Raw genomic sequence first — 20,283 nt, forward strand, 5'->3', positions numbered from 1 at the left:
GACGAGCCCGACAGGCCGGGGACGGGAGCGCGCCCGGGCTCCCGCGACAGACTCGGCTCCGGGGTGCGGGACGCGTCTTGGCCCCCACCCCCCGGCCCGGGCAGGCGCCCTCCGCCACCCCGGGCGCGGCGCGGGAGGCGGTCAGTCCATCAGTCGGGCCGGCAGGCGAGCATGCAGGCAGGCAGGCAGGCAGGCAGGCAGGCAGGCGTTCAGGCGGGCCGCACAGGGCGGGCGGAGGAGGGCTGAGGAGCGGCGGGCGCCCGGCCTGGAGAGGCGCAGAGCAGGCTCTTGGGGCGCCCAGCGGCAGGCGCGGACATCTACGGCCATACCACCCTGAACGCGCCCGATCTCGTCTGATCTCGGAAGCTAAGCAGGGTCGGGCCTGGTTAGTACTTGGATGGGAGACCGCCTGGGAATACCGGGTGCTGTAGGCTTTTTTTCTTCGGCCTTCCTGTCCGTCCCTTTGCCGCCAACACCCCCCTCGCCCAACGCGGCGGCGGCGGCGGCGGCGGCGGCGCCCTCCGGACGACCCCTGCCATGGCCCCCGCCCCGCCGGGACCACCGCAGGGCGCCGCGGGGCACCGAGGGCGCCCGCTGCACGGGCAGGACGCCACTACATACACCACACACCTCCTCTTCCTCCCAGCCCTTCAACCTCGCAGCCCTTCAACGACGCCCACCCGCATCCTAGCCGGCCGCGCGTCCCAGGGGGCCGAGGGGGCCGAGGGGGCCCGAAGGGGCCCAGGGAGGGGACGGGGCGACAGCCGGAACCTCGGGGCGGGGGCGCGGGGGGGCGGTGCGGTCGCTGGGGGGAGACGGGTGGGGGCTGGATCCCGTCCTCGCAGGCCTGCGAGGCCCTCGGTGGGGCCGAGGGGGGGGGTGCTTGGGAGCCGGGGGCCGGGGGCCGGGCCTGCCTGCGGGCCCGCCTCGCCCCGCCCCAGGCCCCGCCCCCAGGCCCGCCCCCAGCCCCTAGCACCGCCCCCAGCGACCAAGCCACCCAGCCACCCGCAACACCCCCCCCACCTTCGGCCCGGGCCCGCCTGCACCTTCTCTCCGAAGGACATGCCCTCCGTCCCCCGCGGACCACCGTCCCTTCGGCCCTCAGCCCCGGGGTCCACGCTCCGCGTGCCCAGGACACCAACCAGACGGCCCGACCGCCGGGGGCCTCAGGCCCCCCGTTGGCGCCGGGCTCCGCGCTCCGTGACCCCGCGACAGCCAAGACCACAGCGACGCGGGGGCGGCCGGCACCCAGGCCCAAAGAGCCGCTCGGGACACAGCAAGACACACCACAGACACTCGCTCCGCGCCTGGGCCAGGGCGCCGCGCACGCACGCAGGCACACGGCCCCGCGGCGGTTCGGCTGATGGGCAGGAATGGGAGCGGAACGGCATCCCTGACCGCGTGGCTGCAGGGCCTGCGGCTGCCAGGGCTCCTGACGCAGCTCCAGGGCCTGCGCCCCTCCGGCGGGGTGGCTGCCTCGCCCCCACAGGCCGTGTGGCCCAGCTCCGAGTGCCTGTGTCCTTCCGTCTGTCTGTGTGTGTGTGTGTCGTGGGCACCTGTGTCTGTGTCCCTGCCTGTGCGACGATGGGGTCCGGCGGCGCGGGCGGCCCCGGCTTGGCTTTGAGCCAGGCGGGCTGAAGAACAGGAGAGGCCAGGGGCCCGCCGGCGCCGGCCCCGGCCCGCGGCACACCCCGACACCCCCCCGCAGCCCCCAGGCCCCAGCCCCCGGCCCCCGGCCCCCGGCCCCCGGCCCCCAGCGAGCGGCCCGATGTGGGGCGGCGTGCCATCCGGGGAGCCGAGCGGCGGCGACGAGCCCGACAGGCCGGGGACGGGAGCGCGCCCGGGCTCCCGCGACAGACTCGGCTCCGGGGTGCGGGACGCGTCTTGGCCCCCACCCCCCGGCCCGGGCAGGCGCCCTCCGCCACCCCGGGCGCGGCGCGGGAGGCGGTCAGTCCATCAGTCGGGCCGGCAGGCGAGCATGCAGGCAGGCAGGCAGGCAGGCAGGCAGGCGTTCAGGCGGGCCGCACAGGGCGGGCGGAGGAGGGATGAGGAGCGGCGGGCGCCCGGCCTGGAGAGGCGCAGAGCAGGCTCTTGGGGCGCCCAGCGGCAGGCGCGGACGTCTACGGCCATACCACCCTGAACGCGCCCGATCTCGTCTGATCTCGGAAGCTAAGCAGGGTCGGGCCTGGTTAGTACTTGGATGGGAGACCGCCTGGGAATACCGGGTGCTGTAGGCTTTTTTTCTTCGGCCTTCCTGTCCGTCCCTTTGCCGCCAACACCCCCCTCGCCCAACGCGGCGGCGGCGGCGGCGGCGGCGGCGACGGCGGCGCCCTCCGGACGACCCCTGCCATGGCCCCCGCCCCGCCGGGACCACCGCAGGGCGCCGCGGGGCACCGAGGGCGCCCGCTGCACGGGCAGGACGCCACTACATACACCACACACCTCCTCTTCCTCCCAGCCCTTCAACCTCGCAGCCCTTCAACGACGCCCACCCGCATCCTAGCCGGCCGCGCGTCCCAGGGGGCCGAGGGGGCCGAGGGGGCCCGAAGGGGCCCAGGGAGGGGACGGGGCGACAGCCGGAACCTCGGGGCGGGGGCGCGGGGGGGCGGTGCGGTCGCTGGGGGGAGACGGGTGGGGGCTGGATCCCGTCCTCGCAGGCCTGCGAGGCCCTCCGTGGGGCCGAGGGGGGGGTGCTTGGGAGCCGGGGGCCGGGGGCCGGGCCTGCCTGCGGGCCCTCCTCGCCCCGCCCCAGGCCCCGCCCCCAGGCCCGCCCCCAGCCCCTAGCACCGCCCCCAGCGACCAAGCCACCCAGCCACCCGCAACACCCCCCCCACCTTCGGCCCGGGCCCGCCTGCACCTTCTCTCCGAAGGACATGCCCTCCGTCCCCCGCGGACCACCGTCCCTTCGGCCCTCAGCCCCGGGGTCCACGCTCCGCGTGCCCAGGACACCAACCAGACGGCCCGACCGCCGGGGGCCTCAGGCCCCCCGTTGGCGCCGGGCTCCGCGCTCCGTGACCCCGCGACAGCCAAGACCACAGCGACGCGGGGGCGGCCGGCACCCAGGCCCAAAAGAGCCGCTCGGGACACAGCAAGACACACCACAGACACTCGCTCCGCGCCTGGGCCAGGGCGCCGCGCACGCACGCAGGCACACGGCCCCGCGGCGGTTCGGCTGATGGGCAGGAATGGGAGCGGAACGGCATCCCTGACCCCGTGGCTGCAGGGCCTGCGGCTGCCAGGGCTCCTGACGCAGCTCCAGGGCCTGCGCCCCTCCGGCGGGGTGGCTGCCTCGCCCCCACAGGCCGTGTGGCCCAGCTCCGAGTGCCTGTGTCCTTCCGTCTGTCTGTGTGTGTGTGTGTCGTGGGCACCTGTGTCTGTGTCCCTGCCTGTGCGACGATGGGGTCCGGCGGCGCGGGCGGCCCCGGCTTGGCTTTGAGCCAGGCGGGCTGAAGAACAGGAGAGGCCAGGGGCCCGCCGGCGCCGGCCCCGGCCCGCGGCACACCCCGACACCCCCCCGCAGCCCCCAGGCCCCAGCCCCCGGCCCCCGGCCCCCGGCCCCCGGCCCCCAGCGAGCGGCCCGATGTGGGGCGGCGTGCCATCCGGGGAGCCGAGCGGCGGCGACGAGCCCGACAGGCCGGGGACGGGAGCGCGCCCGGGCTCCCGCGACAGACTCGGCTCCGGGGTGCGGGACGCGTCTTGGCCCCCACCCCCCGGCCCGGGCAGGCGCCCTCCGCCACCCCGGGCGCGGCGCGGGAGGCGGTCAGTCCATCAGTCGGGCCGGCAGGCGAGCATGCAGGCAGGCAGGCAGGCAGGCAGGCGTTCAGGCGGGCCGCACAGGGCGGGCGGAGGAGGGCTGAGGAGCGGCGGGCGCCCGGCCTGGAGAGGCGCAGAGCAGGCTCTTGGGGCGCCCAGCGGCAGGCGCGGACGTCTACGGCCATACCACCCTGAACGCGCCCGATCTCGTCTGATCTCGGAAGCTAAGCAGGGTCGGGCCTGGTTAGTACTTGGATGGGAGACCGCCTGGGAATACCGGGTGCTGTAGGCTTTTTTTCTTCGGCCTTCCTGTCCGTCCCTTTGCCGCCAACACCCCCCTCGCCCAACGCGGCGGCGGCGGCGGCGGCGGCGGCGGCGCCCTCCGGACGACCCCTGCCATGGCCCCCGCCCCGCCGGGACCACCGCAGGGCGCCGCGGGGCACCGAGGGCGCCCGCTGCACGGGCAGGACGCCACTACATACACCACACACCTCCTCTTCCTCCCAGCCCTTCAACCTCGCAGCCCTTCAACGACGCCCACCCGCATCCTAGCCGGCCGCGCGTCCCAGGGGGCCGAGGGGGCCGAGGGGGCCCGAAGGGGCCCAGGGAGGGGACGGGGCGACAGCCGGAACCTCGGGGCGGGGGCGCGGGGGGGCGGTGCGGTCGCTGGGGGGAGACGGGTGGGGGCTGGATCCCGTCCTCGCAGGCCTGCGAGGCCCTCGGTGGGGCCGAGGGGGGGGTGCTTGGGGGCCGGGGGCCGGGCCTGCATGCGGGCCCTCCTCGCCCCGCCCCAGGCCCCGCCCCCAGGCCCGCCCCCAGCCCCTAGCACCGCCCCCAGCGACCAAGCCACCCAGCCACCCGCAACACCCCCCCCACCTTCGGCCCGGGCCCGCCTGCACCTTCTCTCCGAAGGACATGCCCTCCGTCCCCCGCGGACCACCGTCCCTTCGGCCCTCAGCCCCGGGGTCCACGCTCCGCGTGCCCAGGACACCAACCAGACGGCCCGGCCGCCGGGGGCCTCAGGCCCCCCGTTGGCGCCGGGCTCCGCGCTCCGGGACCCCGCGACAGCCAAGACCACGGCGACGCGGGGGCGGCCGGCACCCAGGCCCAAAGAGCCGCTCGGGACACAGCAAGACACACCACAGACACTCGCTCCGCGCCTGGGCCAGGGCGCCGCGCACGCACGCAGGCACACGGCCCCGCGGCGGTTCGGCTGATGGGCAGGAATGGGAGCGGAACGGCATCCCTGACCCCGTGGCTGCAGGGCCTGCGGCTGCCAGGGCTCCTGACGCAGCTCCAGGGCCTGCGCCCCTCCGGCGGGGTGGCTGCCTCGCCCCCACAGGCCGTGTGGACCAGCTCCGAGTGCCTGTGTCCTTCCGTCTGTCTGTGTGTGTGTGTGTCGTGGGCACCTGTGTCTGTGTCCCTGCCTGTGCGACGATGGGGTCCGGCGGCGCGGGCGGCCCCGGCTTGGCTTTGAGCCAGGCGGGCTGAAGAACAGGAGAGGCCAGGGGCCCGCCGGCGCCGGCCCCGGCCCGCGGCACACCCCGACACCCCCCCGCAGCCCCCAGGCCCCAGCCCCCGGCCCCCGGCCCCCGGCCCCCGGCCCCCAGCGAGCGGCCCGATGTGGGGCGGCGTGCCATCCGGGGAGCCGAGCGGCGGCGACGAGCCCGACAGGCCGGGGACGGGAGCGCGCCCGGGCTCCCGCGACAGACTCGGCTCCGGGGTGCGGGACGCGTCTTGGCCCCCACCCCCCGGCCCGGGCAGGCGCCCTCCGCCACCCCGGGCGCGGCGCGGGAGGCGGTCAGTCCATCAGTCGGGCCGGCAGGCGAGCATGCAGGCAGGCAGGCAGGCAGGCAGGCAGGCGTTCAGGCGGGCCGCACAGGGCGGGCGGAGGAGGGCTGAGGAGCGGCGGGCGCCCGGCCTGGAGAGGCGCAGAGCAGGCTCTTGGGGCGCCCAGCGGCAGGCGCGGACGTCTACGGCCATACCACCCTGAACGCGCCCGATCTCGTCTGATCTCGGAAGCTAAGCAGGGTCGGGCCTGGTTAGTACTTGGATGGGAGACCGCCTGGGAATACCGGGTGCTGTAGGCTTTTTTTCTTCGGCCTTCCTGTCCGTCCCTTTGCCGCCAACACCCCCCTCGCCCAACGCGGCGGCGGCGGCGGCGGCGGCGGCGGCGGCGGCGGCGCCCTCCGGACGACCCCTGCCATGGCCCCCGCCCCGCCGGGACCACCGCAGGGCGCCGCGGGGCACCGAGGGCGCCCGCTGCACGGGCAGGACGCCACTACATACACCACACACCTCCTCTTCCTCCCAGCCCTTCAACCTCGCAGCCCTTCAACGACGCCCACCCGCATCCTAGCCGGCCGCGCGTCCCAGGGGGCCGAGGGGGCCGAGGGGGCCCGAAGGGGCCCAGGGAGGGGACGGGGCGACAGCCGGAACCTCGGGGCGGGGGCGCGGGGGGGCGGTGCGGTCGCTGGGGGGAGACGGGTGGGGGCTGGATCCCGTCCTCGCAGGCCTGCGAGGCCCTCGGTGGGGCCGAGGGGGGGGGTGCTTGGGAGCCGGGGGCCGGGGGCCGGGCCTGCCTGCGGGCCCTCCTCGCCCCGCCCCAGGCCCCGCCCCCAGGCCCGCCCCCAGCCCCTAGCACCGCCCCCAGCGACCAAGCCACCCAGCCACCCGCAACACCCCCCCCACCTTCGGCCCGGGCCCGCCTGCACCTTCTCTCCGAAGGACATGCCCTCCGTCCCCCGCGGACCACCGTCCCTTCGGCCCTCAGCCCCGGGGGCCACGCTCCGCGTGCCCAGGACACCAACCAGACGGCCCGACCGCCGGGGGCCTCAGGCCCCCCGTTGGCGCCGGGCTCCGCGCTCCGTGACCCCGCGACAGCCAAGACCACAGCGACGCGGGGGCGGCCGGCACCCAGGCCCAAAAGAGCCGCTCGGGACACAGCAAGACACACCACAGACACTCGCTCCGCGCCTGGGCCAGGGCGCCGCGCACGCACGCAGGCACACGGCCCCGCGGCGGTTCGGCTGATGGGCAGGAATGGGAGCGGAACGGCATCCCTGACCCCGTGGCTGCAGGGCCTGCGGCTGCCAGGGCTCCTGACGCAGCTCCAGGGCCTGCGCCCCTCCGGCGGGGTGGCTGCCTCGCCCCCACAGGCCGTGTGGCCCAGCTCCGAGTGCCTGTGTCCTTCCGTCTGTCTGTGTGTGTGTGTGTCGTGGGCACCTGTGTCTGTGTCCCTGCCTGTGCGACGATGGGGTCCGGCGGCGCGGGCGGCCCCGGCTTGGCTTTGAGCCAGGCGGGCTGAAGAACAGGAGAGGCCAGGGGCCCGCCGGCGCCGGCCCCGGCCCGCGGCACACCCCGACACCCCCCCGCAGCCCCCAGGCCCCAGCCCCCGGCCCCCGGCCCCCGGCCCCCGGCCCCCAGCGAGCGGCCCGATGTGGGGCGGCGTGCCATCCGGGGAGCCGAGCGGCGGCGACGAGCCCGACAGGCCGGGGACGGGAGCGCGCCCGGGCTCCCGCGACAGACTCGGCTCCGGGGTGCGGGACGCGTCTTGGCCCCCACCCCCCGGCCCGGGCAGGCGCCCTCCGCCACCCCGGGCGCGGCGCGGGAGGCGGTCAGTCCATCAGTCGGGCCGGCAGGCGAGCATGCAGGCAGGCAGGCAGGCAGGCAGGCAGGCAGGCGTTCAGGCGGGCCGCACAGGGCGGGCGGAGGAGGGCTGAGGAGCGGCGGGCGCCCGGCCTGGAGAGGCGCAGAGCAGGCTCTTGGGGCGCCCAGCGGCAGGTGTGGACGTCTACGGCCATACCACCCTGAACGCGCCCGATCTCGTCTGATCTCGGAAGCTAAGCAGGGTCGGGCCTGGTTAGTACTTGGATGGGAGACCGCCTGGGAATACCGGGTGCTGTAGGCTTTTTTTCTTCGGCCTTCCTGTCCGTCCCTTTGCCGCCAACACCCCCCTCGCCCAACGCGGCGGCGGCGGCGGCGGCGGCGCCCTCCGGACGACCCCTGCCATGGCCCCCGCCCCGCCGGGACCACCGCAGGGCGCCGCGGGGCACCGAGGGCGCCCGCTGCACGGGCAGGACGCCACTACATACACCACACACCTCCTCTTCCTCCCAGCCCTTCAACCTCGCAGCCCTTCAACGACGCCCACCCGCATCCTAGCCGGCCGCGCGTCCCAGGGGGCCGAGGGGGCCGAGGGGGCCCGAAGGGGCCCAGGGAGGGGACGGGGCGACAGCCGGAACCTCGGGGCGGGGGCGCGGGGGGGCGGTGCGGTCGCTGGGGGGAGACGGGTGGGGGCTGGATCCCGTCCTCGCAGGCCTGCGAGGCCCTCGGTGGGGCCGAGGGGGGGGGTGCTTGGGAGCCGGGGGCCGGGGGCCGGGCCTGCCTGCGGGCCCTCCTCGCCCCGCCCCAGGCCCCGCCCCCAGGCCCGCCCCCAGCCCCTAGCAATTCCCTGGCACCGCCCCCAGCGACCAAGCCACCCAGCCACCCGCAACACCCCCCCACCTTCGGCCCGGGCCCGCCTGCACCTTCTCTCCGAAGGACATGCCCTCCGTCCCCCGCGGACCACCGTCCCTTCGGCCCTCAGCCCCGGGGGGCCGAGGGGGCCGAGGGGGCCCGAAGGGGCCCAGGGAGGGGACGGGGCGACAGCCGGAACCTCGGGGCGGGGGCGCGGGGGGGCGGTGCGGTCGCTGGGGGGAGACGGGTGGGGGCTGGATCCCGTCCTCGCAGGCCTGCGAGGCCCTCGGTGGGGCCGAGGGGGGGGTGCTTGGGAGCCGGGGGCCGGGGGCCGGGCCTGCCTGCGGGCCCTCCTCGCCCCGCCCCAGGCCCCGCCCCCAGGCCCGCCCCCAGCCCCTAGCACCGCCCCCAGCGACCAAGCCACCCAGCCACCCGCAACACCCCCCCCACCTTCGGCCCGGGCCCGCCTGCACCTTCTCTCCGAAGGACATGCCCTCCGTCCCCCGCGGACCACCGTCCCTTCGGCCCTCAGCCCCGGGGTCCACGCTCCGCGTGCCCAGGACACCAACCAGACGGCCCGACCGCCGGGGGCCTCAGGCCCCCCGTTGGCGCCGGGCTCCGCGCTCCGTGACCCCGCGACAGCCAAGACCACAGCGACGCGGGGGCGGCCGGCACCCAGGCCCAAAAGAGCCGCTCGGGACACAGCAAGACACACCACAGACACTCGCTCCGCGCCTGGGCCAGGGCGCCGCGCACGCACGCAGGCACACGGCCCCGCGGCGGTTCGGCTGATGGGCAGGAATGGGAGCGGAACGGCATCCCTGACCCCGTGGCTGCAGGGCCTGCGGCTGCCAGGGCTCCTGACGCAGCTCCAGGGCCTGCGCCCCTCCGGCGGGGTGGCTGCCTCGCCCCCACAGGCCGTGTGGCCCAGCTCCGAGTGCCTGTGTCCTTCCGTCTGTCTGTGTGTGTGTGTGTCGTGGGCACCTGTGTCTGTGTCCCTGCCTGTGCGACGATGGGGTCCGGCGGCGCGGGCGGCCCCGGCTTGGCTTTGAGCCAGGCGGGCTGAAGAACAGGAGAGGCCAGGGGCCCGCCGGCGCCGGCCCCGGCCCGCGGCACACCCCGACACCCCCCCGCAGCCCCCAGGCCCCAGCCCCCGGCCCCCGGCCCCCGGCCCCCGGCCCCCAGCGAGCGGCCCGATGTGGGGCGGCGTGCCATCCGGGGAGCCGAGCGGCGGCGACGAGCCCGACAGGCCGGGGACGGGAGCGCGCCCGGGCTCCCGCGACAGACTCGGCTCCGGGGTGCGGGACGCGTCTTGGCCCCCACCCCCCGGCCCGGGCAGGCGCCCTCCGCCACCCCGGGCGCGGCGCGGGAGGCGGTCAGTCCATCAGTCGGGCCGGCAGGCGAGCATGCAGGCAGGCAGGCAGGCAGGCAGGCAGGCAGGCGTTCAGGCGGGCCGCACAGGGCGGGCGGAGGAGGGCTGAGGAGCGGCGGGCGCCCGGCCTGGAGAGGCGCAGAGCAGGCTCTTGGGGCGCCCAGCGGCAGGCGCGGACGTCTACGGCCATACCACCCTGAACGCGCCCGATCTCGTCTGATCTCGGAAGCTAAGCAGGGTCGGGCCTGGTTAGTACTTGGATGGGAGACCGCCTGGGAATACCGGGTGCTGTAGGCTTTTTTTCTTCGGCCTTCCTGTCCGTCCCTTTGCCGCCAACACCCCCCTCGCCCAACGCGGCGGCGGCGGCGGCGGCGGCGCCCTCCGGACGACCCCTGCCATGGCCCCCGCCCCGCCGGGACCACCGCAGGGCGCCGCGGGGCACCGAGGGCGCCCGCTGCACGGGCAGGACGCCACTACATACACCACACACCTCCTCTTCCTCCCAGCCCTTCAACCTCGCAGCCCTTCAACGACGCCCACCCGCATCCTAGCCGGCCGCGCGTCCCAGGGGGCCGAGGGGGCCGAGGGGGCCCGAAGGGGCCCAGGGAGGGGACGGGGCGACAGCCGGAACCTCGGGGCGGGGGCGCGGGGGGGCGGTGCGGTCGCTGGGGGGAGACGGGTGGGGGCTGGATCCCGTCCTCGCAGGCCTGCGAGGCCCTCCGTGGGGCCGAGGGGGCGGTGCTTGGGAGCCGGGGGCCGGGGGCCGGGCCTGCCTGCGGGCCCTCCTCGCCCCGCCCCAGGCCCCGCCCCCAGGCCCGCCCCCAGCCCCTAGCACCGCCCCCAGCGACCAAGCCACCCAGCCACCCGCAACACCCCCCCCACCTTCGGCCCGGGCCCGCCTGCACCTTCTCTCCGAAGGACATGCCCTCCGTCCCCCGCGGACCACCGTCCCTTCGGCCCTCAGCCCCGGGGTCCACGCTCCGCGTGCCCAGGACACCAACCAGACGGCCCGACCGCCGGGGGCCTCAGGCCCCCCGTTGGCGCCGGGCTCCGCGCTCCGTGACCCCGCGACAGCCAAGACCACAGCGACGCGGGGGCGGCCGGCACCCAGGCCCAAAAGAGCCGCTCGGGACACAGCAAGACACACCACAGACACTCGCTCCGCGCCTGGGCCAGGGCGCCGCGCACGCACGCAGGCACACGGCCCCGCGGCGGTTCGGCTGATGGGCAGGAATGGGAGCGGAACGGCATCCCTGACCGCGTGGCTGCAGGGCCTGCGGCTGCCAGGGCTCCTGACGCAGCTCCAGGGCCTGCGCCCCTCCGGCGGGGTGGCTGCCTCGCCCCCACAGGCCGTGTGGCCCAGCTCCGAGTGCCTGTGTCCTTCCGTCTGTCTGTGTGTGTGTGTGTCGTGGGCACCTGTGTCTGTGTCCCTGCCTGTGCGACGATGGGGTCCGGCGGCGCGGGCGGCCCCGGCTTGGCTTTGAGCCAGGCGGGCTGAAGAACAGGAGAGGCCAGGGGCCCGCCGGCGCCGGCCCCGGCCCGCGGCACACCCCGACACCCCCCCGCAGCCCCCAGGCCCCAGCCCCCGGCCCCCGGCCCCCGGCCCCCGGCCCCCAGCGAGCGGCCCGATGTGGGGCGGCGTGCCATCCGGGGAGCCGAGCGGCGGCGACGAGCCCGACAGGCCGGGGACGGGAGCGCGCCCGGGCTCCCGCGACAGACTCGGCTCCGGGGTGCGGGACGCGTCTTGGCCCCCACCCCCCGGCCCGGGCAGGCGCCCTCCGCCACCCCGGGCGCGGCGCGGGAGGCGGTCAGTCCATCAGTCGGGCCGGCAGGCGAGCATGCAGGCAGGCAGGCAGGCAGGCAGGCAGGCGTTCAGGCGGGCCGCACAGGGCGGGCGGAGGAGGGCTGAGGAGCGGCGGGCGCCCGGCCTGGAGAGGCGCAGAGCAGGCTCTTGGGGCGCCCAGCGGCAGGCGCGGACGTCTACGGCCATACCACCCTGAACGCGCCCGATCTCGTCTGATCTCGGAAGCTAAGCAGGGTCGGGCCTGGTTAGTACTTGGATGGGAGACCGCCTGGGAATACCGGGTGCTGTAGGCTTTTTTTCTTCGGCCTTCCTGTCCGTCCCTTTGCCGCCAACACCCCCCTCGCCCAACGCGGCGGCGGCGGCGGCGGCGGCGGCGGCGGCGACGGCGGCGCCCTCCGGACGACCCCTGCCATGGCCCCCGCCCCGCCGGGACCACCGCAGGGCGCCGCGGGGCACCGAGGGCGCCCGCTGCACGGGCAGGACGCCACTACATACACCACACACCTCCTCTTCCTCCCAGCCCTTCAACCTCGCAGCCCTTCAACGACGCCCACCCGCATCCTAGCCGGCCGCGCGTCCCAGGGGGCCGAGGGGGCCGAGGGGGCCCGAAGGGGCCCAGGGAGGGGACGGGGCGACAGCCGGAACCTCGGGGCGGGGGCGCGGGGGGGCGGTGCGGTCGCTGGGGGGAGACGGGTGGGGGCTGGATCCCGTCCTCGCAGGCCTGCGAGGCCCTCGGTGGGGCCGAGGGGGGGGTGCTTGGGAGCCGGGGGCCGGGGGCCGGGCCTGCCTGCGGGCCCTCCTCGCCCCGCCCCAGGCCCCGCCCCCAGGCCCGCCCCCAGCCCCTAGCACCGCCCCCAGCGACCAAGCCACCCAGCCACCCGCAACACCCCCCCCACCTTCGGCCCGGGCCCGCCTGCACCTTCTCTCCGAAGGACATGCCCTCCGTCCCCCGCGGACCACCGTCCCTTCGGCCCTCAGCCCCGGGGTCCACGCTCCGCGTGCCCAGGACACCAACCAGACGGCCCGACCGCCGGGGGCCTCAGGCCCCCCGTTGGCGCCGGGCTCCGCGCTCCGTGACCCCGCGACAGCCAAGACCACAGCGACGCGGGGGCGGCCGGCACCCAGGCCCAAAAGAGCCGCTCGGGACACAGCAAGACACACCACAGACACTCGCTCCGCGCCTGGGCCAGGGCGCCGCGCACGCACGCAGGCACACGGCCCCGCGGCGGTTCGGCTGATGGGCAGGAATGGGAGCGGAACGGCATCCCTGACCGCGTGGCTGCAGGGCCTGCGGCTGCCAGGGCTCCTGACGCAGCTCCAGGGCCTGCGCCCCTCCGGCGGGGTGGCTGCCTCGCCCCCACAGGCCGTGTGGCCCAGCTCCGAGTGCCTGTGTCCTTCCGTCTGTCTGTGTGTGTGTGTGTCGTGGGCACCTGTGTCTGTGTCCCTGCCTGTGCGACGATGGGGTCCGGCGGCGCGGGCGGCCCCGGCTTGGCTTTGAGCCAGGCGGGCTGAAGAACAGGAGAGGCCAGGGGCCCGCCGGCGCCGGCCCCGGCCCGCGGCACACCCCGACACCCCCCCGCAGCCCCCAGGCCCCAGCCCCCGGCCCCCGGCCCCCGGCCCCCGGCCCCCAGCGAGCGGCCCGATGTGGGGCGGCGTGCCATCCGGGGAGCCGAGCGGCGGCGACGAGCCCGACAGGCCGGGGACGGGAGCGCGCCCGGGCTCCCGCGACAGACTCGGCTCCGGGGTGCGGGACGCGTCTTGGCCCCCACCCCCCGGCCCGGGCAGGCGCCCTCCGCCACCCCGGGCGCGGCGCGGGAGGCGGTCAGTCCATCAGTCGGGCCGGCAGGCGAGCATGCAGGCAGGCAGGCAGGCAGGCAGGCAGGCAGGCGTTCAGGCGGGCCGCACAGGGCGGGCGGAGGAGGGCTGAGGAGCGGCGGGCGCCCGGCCTGGAGAGGCGCAGAGCAGGCTCTTGGGGCGCCCAGCGGCAGGCGCGGACGTCTACGGCCATACCACCCTGAACGCGCCCGATCTCGTCTGATCTCGGAAGCTAAGCAGGGTCGGGCCTGGTTAGTACTTGGATGGGAGACCGCCTGGGAATACCGGGTGCTGTAGGCTTTTTTTCTTCGGCCTTCCTGTCCGTCCCTTTGCCGCCAACACCCCCCTCGCCCAACGCGGCGGCGGCGGCGGCGGCGGCGGCGGCGCCCTCCGGACGACCCCTGCCATGGCCCCCGCCCCGCCGGGACCACCGCAGGGCGCCGCGGGGCACCGAGGGCGCCCGCTGCACGGGCAGGACGCCACTACATACACCACACACCTCCTCTTCCTCCCAGCCCTTCAACCTCGCAGCCCTTCAACGACGCCCACCCGCATCCTAGCCGGCCGCGCGTCCCAGGGGGCCGAGGGGGCCGAGGGGGCCCGAAGGGGCCCAGGGAGGGGACGGGGCGACAGCCGGAACCTCGGGGCGGGGGCGCGGGGGGGCGGTGCGGTCGCTGGGGGGAGACGGGTGGGGGCTGGATCCCGTCCTCGCAGGCCTGCGAGGCCCTCGGTGGGGCCGAGGGGGGGGTGCTTGGGGGCCGGGGGCCGGGCCTGCATGCGGGCCCTCCTCGCCCCGCCCCAGGCCCCGCCCCCAGGCCCGCCCCCAGCCCCTAGCACCGCCCCCAGCGACCAAGCCACCCAGCCACCCGCAACACCCCCCCCACCTTCGGCCCGGGCCCGCCTGCACCTTCTCTCCGAAGGACATGCCCTCCGTCCCCCGCGGACCACCGTCCCTTCGGCCCTCAGCCCCGGGGTCCACGCTCCGCGTGCCCAGGACACCAACCAGACGGCCCGGCCGCCGGGGGCCTCAGGCCCCCCGTTGGCGCCGGGCTCCGCGCTCCGTGACCCCGCGACAGCCAAGACCACGGCGACGCGGGGGCGGCCGGCACCCAGGCCCAAAGAGCCGCTCGGGACACAGCAAGACACACCACAGACACTCGCTCCGCGCCTGGGCCAGGGCGCCGCGCACGCACGCAGGCACACGGCCCCGCGGCGGTTCGGCTGATGGGCAGGAATGGGAGCGGAACGGCATCCCTGACCCCGTGGCTGCAGGGCCTGCGGCTGCCAGGGCTCCTGACGCAGCTCCAGGGCCTGCGCCCCTCCGGCGGGGTGGCTGCCTCGCCCCCACAGGCCGTGTGGCCCAGCTCCGAGTGCCTGTGTCCTTCCGTCTGTCTGTGTGTGTGTGTGTCGTGGGCACCTGTGTCTGTGTCCCTGCCTGTGCGACGATGGGGTCCGGCGGCGCGGGCGGCCCTGGCTTGGCTTTGAGCCAGGCGGGCTGAAGAACAGGAGAGGCCAGGGGCCCGCCGGCGCCGGCCCCGGCCCGCGGCACACCCCGACACCCCCCCGCAGCCCCCAGGCCCCAGCCCCCGGCCCCCGGCCCCCGGCCCCCGGCCCCCAGCGAGCGGCCCGATGTGGGGCGGCGTGCCATCCGGGGAGCCGAGCGGCGGCGACGAGCCCGACAGGCCGGGGACGGGAGCGCGCCCGGGCTCCCGCGACAGACTCGGCTCCGGGGTGCGGGACGCGTCTTGGCCCCCACCCCCCGGCCCGGGCAGGCGCCCTCCGCCACCCCGGGCGCGGCGCGGGAGGCGGTCAGTCCATCAGTCGGGCCGGCAGGCGAGCATGCAGGCAGGCAGGCAGGCAGGCAGGCAGGCGTTCAGGCGGGCCGCACAGGGCGGGCGGAGGAGGGCTGAGGAGCGGCGGGCGCCCGGCCTGGAGAGGCGCAGAGCAGGCTCTTGGGGCGCCCAGCGGCAGGCGCGGACGTCTACGGCCATACCACCCTGAACGCGCCCGATCTCGTCTGATCTCGGAAGCTAAGCAGGGTCGGGCCTGGTTAGTACTTGGATGGGAGACCGCCTGGGAATACCGGGTGCTGTAGGCTTTTTTTCTTCGGCCTTCCTGTCCGTCCCTTTGCCGCCAACACCCCCCTCGCCCAACGCGGCGGCGGCGGCGGCGGCGGCGGCGGCGGCGGCGGCGGCGCCCTCCGGACGACCCCTGCCATGGCCCCCGCCCCGCCGGGACCACCGCAGGGCGCCGCGGGGCACCGAGGGCGCCCGCTGCACGGGCAGGACGCCACTACATACACCACACACCTCCTCTTCCTCCCAGCCCTTCAACCTCGCAGCCCTTCAACGACGCCCACCCGCATCCTAGCCGGCCGCGCGTCCCAGGGGGCCGAGGGGGCCGAGGGGGCCCGAAGGGGCCCAGGGAGGGGACGGGGCGACAGCCGGAACCTCGGGGCGGGGGCGCGGGGGGGCGGTGCGGTCGCTGGGGGGAGACGGGTGGGGGCTGGATCCCGTCCTCGCAGGCCTGCGAGGCCCTCGGTGGGGCCGAGGGGGGGGGTGCTTGGGAGCCGGGGGCCGGGGGCCGGGCCTGCCTGCGGGCCCTCCTCGCCCCGCCCCAGGCCCCGCCCCCAGGCCCGCCCCCAGCCCCTAGCACCGCCCCCAGCGACCAAGCCACCCAGCCACCCGCAACACCCCCCCCACCTTCGGCCCGGGCCCGCCTGCACCTTCTCTCCGAAGGACATGCCCTCCGTCCCCCGCGGACCACCGTCCCTTCGGCCCTCAGCCCCGGGGGCCACGCTCCGCGTGCCCAGGACACCAACCAGACGGCCCGACCGCCGGGGGCCTCAGGCCCCCCGTTGGCGCCGGGATCCGCGCTCCGTGACCCCGCGACAGCCAAGACCACAGCGACGCGGGGGCGGCCGGCACCCAGGCCCAAAAGAGCCGCTCGGGACACAGCAAGACACACCACAGACACTCGCTCCGCGCCTGGGCCAGGGCGCCGCGCACGCACGCAGGCACACGGCCCCGCGGCGGTTCGGCTGATGGGCAGGAATGGGAGCGGAACGGCATCCCTGACCCCGTGGCTGCAGGGCCTGCGGCTGCCAGGGCTCCTGACGCAGCTCCAGGGCCTGCGCCCCTCCGGCGGGGTGGCTGCCTCGCCCCCACAGGCCGTGTGGCCCAGCTCCGAGTGCCTGTGTCCTTCCGTCTGTCTGTGTGTGTGTGTGTCGTGGGCACCTGTGTCTGTGTCCCTGCCTGTGCGACGATGGGGTCCGGCGGCGCGGGCGGCCCCGGCTTGGCTTTGAGCCAGGCGGGCTGAAGAACAGGAGAGGCCAGGGGCCCGCCGGCGCCGGCCCCGGCCCGCGGCACACCCCGACACCCCCCCGCAGCCCCCAGGCCCCAGCCCCCGGCCCCCGGCCCCCGGCCCCCGGCCCCCAGCGAGCGGCCCGATGTGGGGCGGCGTGCCATCCGGGGAGCCGAGCGGCGGCGACGAGCCCGACAGGCCGGGGACGGGAGCGCGCCCGGGCTCCCGCGACAGACTCGGCTCCGGGGTGCGGGACGCGTCTTGGCCCCCACCCCCCGGCCCGGGCAGGCGCCCTCCGCCACCCCGGGCGCGGCGCGGGAGGCGGTCAGTCCATCAGTCGGGCCGGCAGGCGAGCATGCAGGCAGGCAGGCAGGCAGGCAGGCAGGCGTTCAGGCGGGCCGCACAGGGCGGGCGGAGGAGGGCTGAGGAGCGGCGGGCGCCCGGCCTGGAGAGGCGCAGAGCAGGCTCTTGGGGCGCCCAGCGGCAGGCGCGGACGTCTACGGCCATACCACCCTGAACGCGCCCGATCTCGTCTGATCTCGGAAGCTAAGCAGGGTCGGGCCTGGTTAGTACTTGGATGGGAGACCGCCTGGGAATACCGGGTGCTGTAGGCTTTTTTTCTTCGGCCTTCCTGTCCGTCCCTTTGCCGCCAACACCCCCCTCGCCCAACGCGGCGGCGGCGGCGGCGGCGGCGGCGGCGGCGACGGCGGCGCCCTCCGGACGACCCCTGACATGGCCCCCGCCCCGCCGGGACCACCGCAGGGCGCCGCGGGGCACCGAGGGCGCCCGCTGCACGGGCAGGACGCCACTACATACACCACACACCTCCTCTTCCTCCCAGCCCTTCAACCTCGCAGCCCTTCAACGACGCCCACCCGCATCCTAGCCGGCCGCGCGTCCCAGGGGGCCGAGGGGGCCGAGGGGGCCCGAAGGGGCCCAGGGAGGGGACGGGGCGACAGCCGGAACCTCGGGGCGGGGGCGCGGGGGGGCGGTGCGGTCGCTGGGGGGAGACGGGTGGGGGCTGGATCCCGTCCTCGCAGGCCTGCGAGGCCCTCCGTGGGGCCGAGGGGGCGGTGCTTGGGAGCCGGGGGCCGGGGGCCGGGCCTGCCTGCGGGCCCTCCTCGCCCCGCCCCAGGCCCCGCCCCCAGGCCCGCCCCCAGCCCCTAGCACCGCCCCCAGCGACCAAGCCACCCAGCCACCCGCAACACCCCCCCCACCTTCGGCCCGGGCCCGCCTGCACCTTCTCTCCGAAGGACATGCCCTCCGTCCCCCGCGGACCACCGTCCCTTCGGCCCTCAGCCCCGGGGTCCACGCTCCGCGTGCCCAGGACACCAACCAGACGGCCCGACCGCCGGGGGCCTCAGGCCCCCCGTTGGCGCCGGGCTCCGCGCTCCGTGACCCCGCGACAGCCAAGACCACAGCGACGCGGGGGCGGCCGGCACCCAGGCCCAAAAGAGCCGCTCGGGACACAGCAAGACACACCACAGACACTCGCTCCGCGCCTGGGCCAGGGCGCCGCGCACGCACGCAGGCACACGGCCCCGCGGCGGTTCGGCTGATGGGCAGGAATGGGAGCGGAACGGCATCCCTGACCGCGTGGCTGCAGGGCCTGCGGCTGCCAGGGCTCCTGACGCAGCTCCAGGGCCTGCGCCCCTCCGGCGGGGTGGCTGCCTCGCCCCCACAGGCCGTGTGGCCCAGCTCCGAGTGCCTGTGTCCTTCCGTCTGTCTGTGTGTGTGTGTGTCGTGGGCACCTGTGTCTGTGTCCCTGCCTGTGCGACGATGGGGTCCGGCGGCGCGGGCGGCCCCGGCTTGGCTTTGAGCCAGGCGGGCTGAAGAACAGGAGAGGCCAGGGGCCCGCCGGCGCCGGCCCCGGCCCGCGGCACACCCCGACACCCCCCCGCAGCCCCCAGGCCCCAGCCCCCGGCCCCCGGCCCCCGGCCCCCGGCCCCCAGCGAGCGGCCCGATGTGGGGCGGCGTGCCATCCGGGGAGCCGAGCGGCGGCGACGAGCCCGACAGGCCGGGGACGGGAGCGCGCCCGGGCTCCCGCGACAGACTCGGCTCCGGGGTGCGGGACGCGTCTTGGCCCCCACCCCCCGGCCCGGGCAGGCGCCCTCCGCCACCCCGGGCGCGGCGCGGGAGGCGGTCAGTCCATCAGTCGGGCCGGCAGGCGAGCATGCAGGCAGGCAGGCAGGCAGGCAGGCAGGCGTTCAGGCGGGCCGCACAGGGCGGGCGGAGGAGGGCTGAGGAGCGGCGGGCGCCCGGCCTGGAGAGGCGCAGAGCAGGCTCTTGGGGCGCCCAGCGGCAGGCGCGGACGTCTACGGCCATACCACCCTGAACGCGCCCGATCTCGTCTGATCTCGGAAGCTAAGCAGGGTCGGGCCTGGTTAGTACTTGGATGGGAGACCGCCTGGGAATACCGGGTGCTGTAGGCTTTTTTTCTTCGGCCTTCCTGTCCGTCCCTTTGCCGCCAACACCCCCCTCGCCCAACGCGGCGGCGGCGGCGGCGGCGGCGGCGGCGGCGGCGGCGGCGCCCTCCGGACGACCCCTGCCATGGCCCCCGCCCCGCCGGGACCACCGCAGGGCGCCGCGGGGCACCGAGGGCGCCCGCTGCACGGGCAGGACGCCACTACATACACCACACACCTCCTCTTCCTCCCAGCCCTTCAACCTCGCAGCCCTTCAACGACGCCCACCCGCATCCTAGCCGGCCGCGCGTCCCAGGGGGCCGAGGGGGCCGAGGGGGCCCGAAGGGGCCCAGGGAGGGGACGGGGCGACAGCCGGAACCTCGGGGCGGGGGCGCGGGGGGGCGGTGCGGTCGCTGGGGGGAGACGGGTGGGGGCTGGATCCCGTCCTCGCAGGCCTGCGAGGCCCTCGGTGGGGCCGAGGGGGGGGGTGCTTGGGAGCCGGGGGCCGGGGGCCGGGCCTGCCTGCGGGCCCTCCTCGCCCCGCCCCAGGCCCCGCCCCCAGGCCCGCCCCCAGCCCCTAGCAATTCCCTGGCACCGCCCCCAGCGACCAAGCCACCCAGCCACCCGCAACACCCCCCCCACCTTCGGCCCGGGCCCGCCTGCACCTTCTCTCCGAAGGACATGCCCTCCGTCCCCCGCGGACCACCGTCCCTTCGGCCCTCAGCCCCGGGGGGCCGAGGGGGCCGAGGGGGCCCGAAGGGGCCCAGGGAGGGGACGGGGCGACAGCCGGAACCTCGGGGCGGGGGCGCGGGGGGGCGGTGCGGTCGCTGGGGGGAGACGGGTGGGGGCTGGATCCCGTCCTCGCAGGCCTGCGAGGCCCTCGGTGGGGCCGAGGGGGGGGGTGCTTGGGAGCCGGGGGCCGGGGGCCGGGCCTGCCTGCGGGCCCTCCTCGCCCCGCCCCAGGCCCCGCCCCCAGGCCCGCCCCCAGCCCCTAGCACCGCCCCCAGCGACCAAGCCACCCAGCCACCCGCAACACCCCCCCCACCTTCGGCCCGGGCCCGCCTGCACCTTCTCTCCGAAGGACATGCCCTCCGTCCCCCGCGGACCACCGTCCCTTCGGCCCTCAGCCCCGGGGGCCACGCTCCGCGTGCCCAGGACACCAACCAGACGGCCCGACCGCCGGGGGCCTCAGGCCCCCCGTTGGCGCCGGGCTCCGCGCTCCGTGACCCCGCGACAGCCAAGACCACAGCGACGCGGGGGCGGCCGGCACCCAGGCCCAAAAGAGCCGCTCGGGACACAGCAAGACACACCACAGACACTCGCTCCGCGCCTGGGCCAGGGCGCCGCGCACGCACGCAGGCACACGGCCCCGC

General features: G+C 77.0%; 11 non-coding genes across 11 annotated transcripts; all 11 read left to right on the forward strand.

Annotated features, from left to right (window-relative positions):
• The first annotated feature begins 315 nt into the window (after positions 1-315).
• LOC144313097 (5S ribosomal RNA) lies at positions 316-434 on the forward strand. Its single transcript, XR_013378830.1, has one exon. It is a non-coding gene; the product is annotated as a 5S ribosomal RNA (ribosomal RNA).
• Positions 435-2,118: 1,684 nt separating this feature from the next.
• LOC144313101 (5S ribosomal RNA) lies at positions 2,119-2,237 on the forward strand. Its single transcript, XR_013378835.1, has one exon. It is a non-coding gene; the product is annotated as a 5S ribosomal RNA (ribosomal RNA).
• A 1,689-nt stretch (positions 2,238-3,926) lies between these two features.
• Positions 3,927-4,045, forward strand: LOC144313110 (5S ribosomal RNA). Its single transcript, XR_013378841.1, has one exon. It is a non-coding gene; the product is annotated as a 5S ribosomal RNA (ribosomal RNA).
• Positions 4,046-5,724: 1,679 nt separating this feature from the next.
• On the forward strand, positions 5,725-5,843 carry LOC144313121 (5S ribosomal RNA). Its single transcript, XR_013378846.1, has one exon. It is a non-coding gene; the product is annotated as a 5S ribosomal RNA (ribosomal RNA).
• A 1,701-nt stretch (positions 5,844-7,544) lies between these two features.
• Positions 7,545-7,663, forward strand: LOC144313132 (5S ribosomal RNA). Its single transcript, XR_013378855.1, has one exon. It is a non-coding gene; the product is annotated as a 5S ribosomal RNA (ribosomal RNA).
• A 2,098-nt stretch (positions 7,664-9,761) lies between these two features.
• On the forward strand, positions 9,762-9,880 carry LOC144313143 (5S ribosomal RNA). The gene has a single exon (XR_013378868.1). It is a non-coding gene; the product is annotated as a 5S ribosomal RNA (ribosomal RNA).
• A 1,681-nt stretch (positions 9,881-11,561) lies between these two features.
• Positions 11,562-11,680, forward strand: LOC144313154 (5S ribosomal RNA). The gene has a single exon (XR_013378882.1). It is a non-coding gene; the product is annotated as a 5S ribosomal RNA (ribosomal RNA).
• A 1,703-nt stretch (positions 11,681-13,383) lies between these two features.
• On the forward strand, positions 13,384-13,502 carry LOC144313166 (5S ribosomal RNA). Its single transcript, XR_013378892.1, has one exon. It is a non-coding gene; the product is annotated as a 5S ribosomal RNA (ribosomal RNA).
• A 1,679-nt stretch (positions 13,503-15,181) lies between these two features.
• Positions 15,182-15,300, forward strand: LOC144313177 (5S ribosomal RNA). Its single transcript, XR_013378902.1, has one exon. It is a non-coding gene; the product is annotated as a 5S ribosomal RNA (ribosomal RNA).
• A 1,700-nt stretch (positions 15,301-17,000) lies between these two features.
• On the forward strand, positions 17,001-17,119 carry LOC144313188 (5S ribosomal RNA). Its single transcript, XR_013378911.1, has one exon. It is a non-coding gene; the product is annotated as a 5S ribosomal RNA (ribosomal RNA).
• Positions 17,120-18,818: 1,699 nt separating this feature from the next.
• Positions 18,819-18,937, forward strand: LOC144313200 (5S ribosomal RNA). Its single transcript, XR_013378923.1, has one exon. It is a non-coding gene; the product is annotated as a 5S ribosomal RNA (ribosomal RNA).
• Positions 18,938-20,283: the final 1,346 nt, after the last annotated feature.

The sequence above is a fragment of the Canis aureus genome, chromosome 4, assembly GCF_053574225.1.
Source record: "Canis aureus isolate CA01 chromosome 4, VMU_Caureus_v.1.0, whole genome shotgun sequence".
NCBI classification, from domain to species: domain Eukaryota; kingdom Metazoa; phylum Chordata; class Mammalia; order Carnivora; family Canidae; genus Canis; species Canis aureus.